We start from the raw sequence: 7,678 nt of genomic DNA, 5'->3' as shown, positions 1-7,678 counted from the left end.
TGCGAACCTTGCAGAACTAGCACTCCTGGAAGAAAGGATATTGCAGAGACATGGCTTAGCCACAGCCTGGGGGATGTTTCTAGAATGAAATTTTCACTCTACAGCAGAGTGTGTGCTGATATGAAACTTGAGTCGTGCTTGGGTAGCTCAGTCGGTAGAGCGATTGCCCGTGAAAGCCAAAGGTCCTGAGTTCAAGTCTCGGTCCGGCACACGGTTTTAATCTGCCAGGAAGTTTCATATCAGTGCACACTCCGCTGTAGAGTGAAAATTTCATTCTAGAAACATCCCCCAGGCAGTGGCTAAGCCATGTCTCCACAATATCCTTTCTTCCAGGAGTGCTAGTTCTGCAAGTTTCGCAGGAGAGCTTCTGTGAAGTTTGGAAGGTAGGAGACAAGGTACTGGCAGAATTAAAGCTGTGAGGATGGGGCGTGAGTCATGCTTGGATAGCTCAGTTGGTAGAGCACTTGCCCGCAAAAGGCAAAGGTCCCGAGTTCGAGTCTCGGTCCGGCACACAGTTTTAATCTGCCAGGAAGTTTCATACCATCTAATCCCTCAATTTTTTGTTTTGTTTTCAGATGGTGTACTATTTGTACTATTTCTGATTCAATAGTGGGGGGTCAGGAATAAGCATTTTGCCTCGTATAGAATGTATACTGTGTTTATTTTGTAAGTGTTATTTTGAGTCATCCCTAGACAATTGGATACTTCTCCAAGGTCCTTTCGTTTAAGTTGTTCCTTTAGTTGTTCTTTAAATGCAATTTTCTGTTGCATATTGTTACAAAATATCAGCATGTCATCTACATAAACAGCTGCAATTGAAAGATCACTTCCTTGGTTTCTGTGATAAACACATGGATCAGCTGTGGAATGGCTGAAATTTAAACTTAGTAGAACTTTGTCCAGTTTGATATTCCAACAGCGACTTCCCTGGTTAAGTCCATACACTGCTTTCTTGGGTCTTCATATTACACTGTTTTTGTCACGTAGCCAACAGTGGGAGTTTTAACATTAATTTCTTCTTTCAAATCGCCTTGCAGAAAAGCTGTCACCACATCACAATGATTAATGTCCAAGTCGTATTTAGCAGCTAGACTAAACAAATATCTGAGTGATTTCTGTCTTATCACTGGTGAGTATGTTTCTTCATAGTCTAACACTTTAACTTGTGAACATTCCTTAACTACAAGTCGAGCTTTATGTCCTTGTAAGTCTCTTTTTATCTTAAAGAACTGCCTAGCATCAATTGCTATTCTGCCTTGAGGCAAGATAGCTGATTCCCAAGATTTATTTCCCACATGTGACTTCAGTTCTTCTTCTATCGCTTGAAACCATTTCTCTGAACTCTTGGAGTGCAAAGCTTCTTCCAAAGTTGGTGGCTCTGATTCTTGTGAATCTTCTTTAGTACGGTAGGTCACATAATCATCCATCTTCTTCGGTATGGGTATTCTGGAAGATCTTCTGAGCACTTGTTGTTGAGGCAGTTCAGATTCTCCTTCTATTTCGACTGAGCCTGTTTCTTCTGAAATGCTATTATCTGATCTGTTGTCTGTTGAGTCATCTTGAGTTGTAATGTTCTCCTACTTATTTGTGAATGGAATAAATATCTGATTTGGTTCCAGCAAATGATCACATGTTCCTGGCTTGTTATTATTCTCTTGAATTATTTCTTCTTTAAATATCACATTTCTGTATTTAATGATTCTTTGTTGAACCAGATGGAACAACTGGTATGCCTTGCCGTCTTCACAGTATCCAACGAGTATGCTCGTCCCATTTGCAACTAATGGTTTTTGATATGTGGACAAATGCCTTACTGCCAAATAATCTTAGATGGTGGAGGTCAGGTTTCTTTGCTGAGAAAGCTTCCTCGGGTGTTATATTGTTCAGAGCTTTTGTCAGTGATAAACTGTGGTGGAGACTGCTTCCCCCCAAAAATGTGTAGGTAATTTCGCTTCAAATAACATACATCGAGCATTTTCCATGTTTGTTCTATTGTACCTTTCTGCAACACCATTTTGTTCTGGAGTGTAGGGAACAGTGGTTTCATGTTTAACTCCTTCTTCTGGGCACATAACCTGTTGTTATTGAACTTGAAATAATCATGCAGTTATGGTTTGAAAGTGGGCATAAATGCATTTATTAACATGTGCAGAATGAATGTAACACAAGAGTATGCAAAACACAACCATTTTAAGAGGAACATCTATAAAAGTGTCCGTAGCAACTGCAGGAAAAATAGATATGTATCAGAGGCATCAAATCTCAATTCCAAAAGTTACTGTTGCTTCACAATCTTTTAGAACTTCATGTGGAGGTGGATCAGGATGGGTAAAACCAGTTACTTTTAGTGGGAAATCAAAGCAAAGTAAGGAAAAAAAATTATTTTATCAATGTTCTAGCAGAAATGTGTGCTAGATGCACCACGCTAACCAAGTCAGAAGATCACTTATGGTTTTTGACATAGCCACAAGCTTCATAATTTGAACATTTGGGTATTCATCACAAAATACATTTTACTTTACAAGTATTTACCTTTTCTTCAGCAGACATTTTAACAAATACTTCAATGTGAAAGTCACACTGAAGTAATACTAAAGTCTACAATTCAAAATTTGAATGTAGTGCTGTACACCAAGTTGTCCAAAGAAGGAAATATGGTGTAGGTTTAGTCACTGTTTGTATGTTATTTTAAAAATATTAAGTCCAAAACATTCTCAGTTATATCAGATCAGCATTTTCATCTTGGACATAAATCACTACTTGCAAACTACCTCAAAAGCCTGTGGACCCATCAAGTGTGATGGAAAATGCAGTGATGTCCTGCAATTTACTTATTAATTGCAGGTAATTGATGTACAGTCTGCCAAGAAGGACTGATTATTCCAAACCAATTTGTATTCAGTGGACGCAGAAAATCTGCAGCATCATTAATGCATTCTTTTATCAACTCGGCAGTAGAAAATGATTTTCCAGTTCCTGCTGTGCCAATTCTTTGCGTGTTTCCCTTGTGTTATCTAGGCATTGACTCGTGTTTCAGTAACTGTTGTTCAACAGCAATTAGAATGGACAGGGACTGTGGTTGCTGTGTTCGGATGAGGGCTGAGTTGGCATCCCTTCACTCACATCTGCAGGCAGCGCTGACTTCAGTTGTGCAGCTTGAGGCTGTTGCCAAAGGGCACCACTGTGGGAAGCCGGACTTGGGTATCACGGGGATGTCAACCTCATCCCGTCTGTCCCCAGATCGGTCTGCCGCTGTTGTTGCCCCGGTTGCTGCCCGCAGTGGGGCTGAGCCCTCGCCTGTGGTTGATTGGGAGGTCGTTCCAAGGCATGGCAGGCAGTGAAAGACGTCCATGGAGGCTGATCAGAAAGCCTCCCCGGTGCGTCTGACAAACAGGTTTCAGGTGCTGTCTCTGGCTGAGCCAGATGCAGCAGCCTGCCCTGTTTCAGAGGATGATTCTCAGCCTTCAAGTTCTTGGGAATCGCAGAGGGTGGGCTTGTTAGTAGTTGGGAGCTCCAATGTCAGGCCTGTAATGGGGCCCCTTAGGAATATGGCGGCTAAGGAGGGGAAGAAATCCAGTGTGCACTCCATGTGCATTCCAGGTGGAGTCATTCCTGATGTTGAAAGGGTCCTTCCAGATGCCATGAAGAGCACAGGGTGCAGCCAGCTGCAGGTGGTGGCACATGTCGGCACTAATGATGTGTGTCACTTTGGATCTGAGGAAATTCTCTCTGGATTTCAGTTGCTATCTGATTTGGTGAAGGCTGCCAGTCTTGCTTATGAGATGAAGGCAGAGCTCACCATCTGCAGCATCGTTGACAGAACCGACTGTGGACCTTTGGTGCAGAGCCGGGTGGATGGTCTGAATCAGAGGCTCAGACAGTTTTGTGACCGTGTTGGCTCCAGATTCCTTGACTTGCGCCATAGGGTGGTGGGGTTTTGGGTTCCGCTGAATAGGTTAGGAGTTCACTACACTCAGCTTGTGGCTACATGGGTAGCAGAGGCTGTGTGGCATGGACTGGGCGGTTTTTTAGGTTAGAAGGCTTCGGGAAAGTATGGGGTGGGCTGCAATCTCAAAGGGTGCATGGCAAATACAGGACGTGCTTGGATCAAGGAACAGTTGGAATTGTAGTTGTAAGTTGTTGTAGTTGTGCTGGGAAAGTCCCAGAGTTTCAAGTGCTAATAGAAAGCACAGAAGCTGAAATTGTTATAGGCACAGAAAGCTGGCTAAAGCCTGAAATAAGTTCTGCAGAAATTTTTACAAAGTCACAGACAGTGTTCGGGAAAGATAGATTAGGCAGAATTGGTGGTGGAGTGATTGTGTCTGTCAGTAGTGGTTTATCTTGTAGTGAAGTCGAAGTAGATACTCCGTGCAAATTGGTATGGGTGGAGGTTATACTTAACAGTGGAAGTAAGTTAATAATTGGTTCCTTCTACCGCCCCCCAGACTCCGATGATATAGTTGCTGAACAGTTCAGAGAAAATTTGAGTCTCGTATCAAATAAATACCCCACTCATACAGTTACTTCAACCTTCCCTCGATATGTTGGCAAAAATACTTGTTCAAAACCGGTGGTAGGCAGAAAACATCTTCCGAGATTGTCCTAAATGCTTTCTCCGAAAATTATTTCGAGCATTTAGTCCACGAACCCACGCAAATTGTAAATGGTTGCTAAAAAACACTTGACCTCTTAGCCACAAACAATCCAGAGCTAATAGAGAGAATCATGACTGATACAGGGATTAGTGATCACAAGGTCGTTATAGCTAGGCTCAATACTGTTTCTTCCAAATCCACCAGAAACAAATGCAAAATAATTTTATTTAAAAAAGCAGATAAAGTGTCACTAAAAGCCTTCCTAAGAGACAATCTCCATTCCTTCCGAACTGACTATGCATATGTAGATGAGATGTGGCTAAAATTCAAAGATATAGTAGCAACAGCAATTGAGAAACTCATACCTAATAAATTGGTAAGAGATGGAACTGATCCCCCATGGTACACAAAACAGGTCGCTGTTGCTGAGGCAACGGAAAAAGCATGCGAAGTTCAGAACAACATGAAATCCCGAAGATTGGCTAAAATTTACAGACGAGCGAAATTTGGCATGGACTTCAATGCGAGATGCCTTTAATAGGTTCCACAATGAAACATTGTCTCGAAATTTGGTAGAAAATCCGAAGAAATTCTGGTTGTATGTAAAGGACACACGCAGCAAGACGCAGTCAGTACCTTCGCTGCGCAGTGCCGATGGCTAAAGCAGAGTAACTGAACGAATTTTTCCAAAATTCCTTCAGCAGGCAAGATCATTGGAATATTCCAGAATTTTAAACACGAACAGCAGCTAGCATGAGTTTCTTAGAAGTAGATACCTTAGGCATTGCGAAGCAACTCAAATCGCTTGATACGGGCAAGTCTTCAGGTCCAGATTGTATACCGATTAGATTCCTTTCAGATTATGCTGTACAATAGCTCCACACTCAGCAATCATATACAACTGCTCCCTCACCGATAGATCTGTACCTGCAGATTGGAAAATTGCACAGGTTGCACCAGTGTTTAAGAAGGGTAGTAGGAGTAATCTATCGAACTACAGACCTATCTCATTGACTTCGGTTTGCAGCAGGGTTTTGGAGCATATACTAAATTCAGACATTATGAATCACCTCAAAGGGAACAATCTATTGATATGTAATCAGCATGGTTTCAGAAAACATCATTCTTGTGCAACCCAGCTAGCTCTTTATTCGCACGCAGTAATGGCCGCTATCGACAGGGGATTTCAAGTTGATTCCGTATTTCTAGATTTCCGGAAAGCCTTTGACACCGTACCTCACAAGCAACTTCTAATCAAGCTGCGGGCCTATGGGGTATCATCTCAGTTGTGTGACTGGTTTCGTGATTTCCTGTCAAGAAGGTCACAGTTCGCAGTAATAGACGGCAAATCATCGAGTAAAACTGAACTGATATCAGGTGTTTCACAGGGAAGCGTCCTGGGACCTCTACTGTTCCTGATCTATATAAATGACCTGGGTGACAATCTGAGCAGTTCTCTTAGGTTGTTCGCAGATGATGCTGTAATTTACCATCTAGTAAGGTCATCCGAAGAGCAGTATCAGTTGCAAAGTGATTTAGAAAAGATTGCTGTATGATGTGACAGGTGGCAGTTGACACTAAATTACGAAAAGTGTGAGGTGATCCACATGAGTTCCAAAAGAAATCTGTTGGAATTCGATTACTCAATGAACAGTAAAATTCTCAAGGCTGTCAATTCAACTAAGTACCTGGGTGTAAAAAATACGAATAACTTCAGTTGGAAAGACCACATAGATAATATTGTGGGGAAGGTGAGCCAAAGGTTGAGTTTCATTGGAAGGACACTTAGAAGATGCAACAAGTCCACTAAAGAGACAGCTTACACTACACTCGTTCATCCTCTGTTAGAATATGGCTGTGCAGTGTGGGATCCTTACCAGGTGGGGTTGACGGAGGACATCGAAAGGGTGCAAAAAAGGGCAGCTCATTTTGTATTATCACGTTATTGGGGAGAGAGTGTGGCAGATATGATATGCGAGTTGGGATGGAAGTCATTAAAGCAAAGACGTTTTTCGGCGCGGCGAGATCTATTTAGGAAATTTCAGTCACCAATTTTCACTTCCGAATGCGAAAATATTTTGTTGAGCCCAACCTGCATAGGTAGGAATGATCATCAAGATAAAATAAGAGAAATCAGAGCTTGAACAGAAAGGTTTAGGTGTTTGTTTTTCCCGCGCGCAGTTCGGGAGTGGAATGGGAGGGAGATAGTATGATTGTGGTTCAATGTACCCTCTGACAAGCACTTAAATGTGAATTGCAGAGTAATAATGTAGATGTAGATGTAGATACATTTTTATAACTTGCAAGTACCACTGGCCTGTCACTGATGTCATTCAGAAAATTTGAAATCTGTGCTCATAAAGTACTACATCACTTAGATGAGTGGCGTACTACTACTACTACTACTACTACTACTACTGAGAACATAAGTAGCCATTTTGTTAAGAATATTGAAAACAGCTCACGGTGCATATTTATGTGTTCGGGCATCAGTCTACTTGGAACATTTCTCAGAAGTTGTCTTCACTGGATAGCCTGAAGATATTGTCTTCTGGATGTATCATAGGCCTTCTAGCATATATTTATTTTTTTATTTATTTATTGTTCCATGGGACCAAATTAAGGAGAAATCTCCATGGTCATGGAACAAGTCAGTACATGAAATTATAACATGATCGTAGAAACAGATAAAATGAAGTACAAGAAACATATTCAGGTGACAATTCCTAAGTTTAAATAAAGTAAATCAACAATGTAACAGTGGAATTTGCTTAATTTTTCAGCTCTTCCAGGAGCTCCTAGACAGAATAGAAGGAGTGAGCCATGAGGAAACTCTTCAGTTTGGACTTAAAAGCGTTTGGGCTACTGCTAAGATTTTTGAATTCTTGTGGTAGCTTATTGAAAATGGATGCAGCTGAATAGTGCACACCTTTCTGCACAAGGGTCAAGGAAGTGCATTCCACATGCAGATTTGATTTCTGCCTAGTAGTAACTGAGTGAAATCTGCAAACTCTTGGGAATAAGCTAATATTGCTAACAACAAATGACATTAAAGAAAATATATACTGTGAGGGCAATGTCAG

The 7,678-nt window shown here is 41.4% G+C and overlaps 1 non-coding gene across 1 annotated transcript; it reads left to right on the top strand.

The window, feature by feature from the left end:
• Nucleotides 1-436: 436 nt before the first annotated feature.
• On the top strand, nt 437-511 carry Trnal-caa. The gene has a single exon. It is a non-coding gene; the product is annotated as a tRNA-Leu (tRNA).
• Nucleotides 512-7,678: the final 7,167 nt, after the last annotated feature.

Source organism: Schistocerca americana, unplaced genomic scaffold (genome assembly GCF_021461395.2).
Source record: "Schistocerca americana isolate TAMUIC-IGC-003095 unplaced genomic scaffold, iqSchAmer2.1 HiC_scaffold_14, whole genome shotgun sequence".
NCBI lineage: Eukaryota > Metazoa > Arthropoda > Insecta > Orthoptera > Acrididae > Schistocerca > Schistocerca americana.
This window is presented reverse-complemented; position numbering and strand designations above follow the sequence as displayed.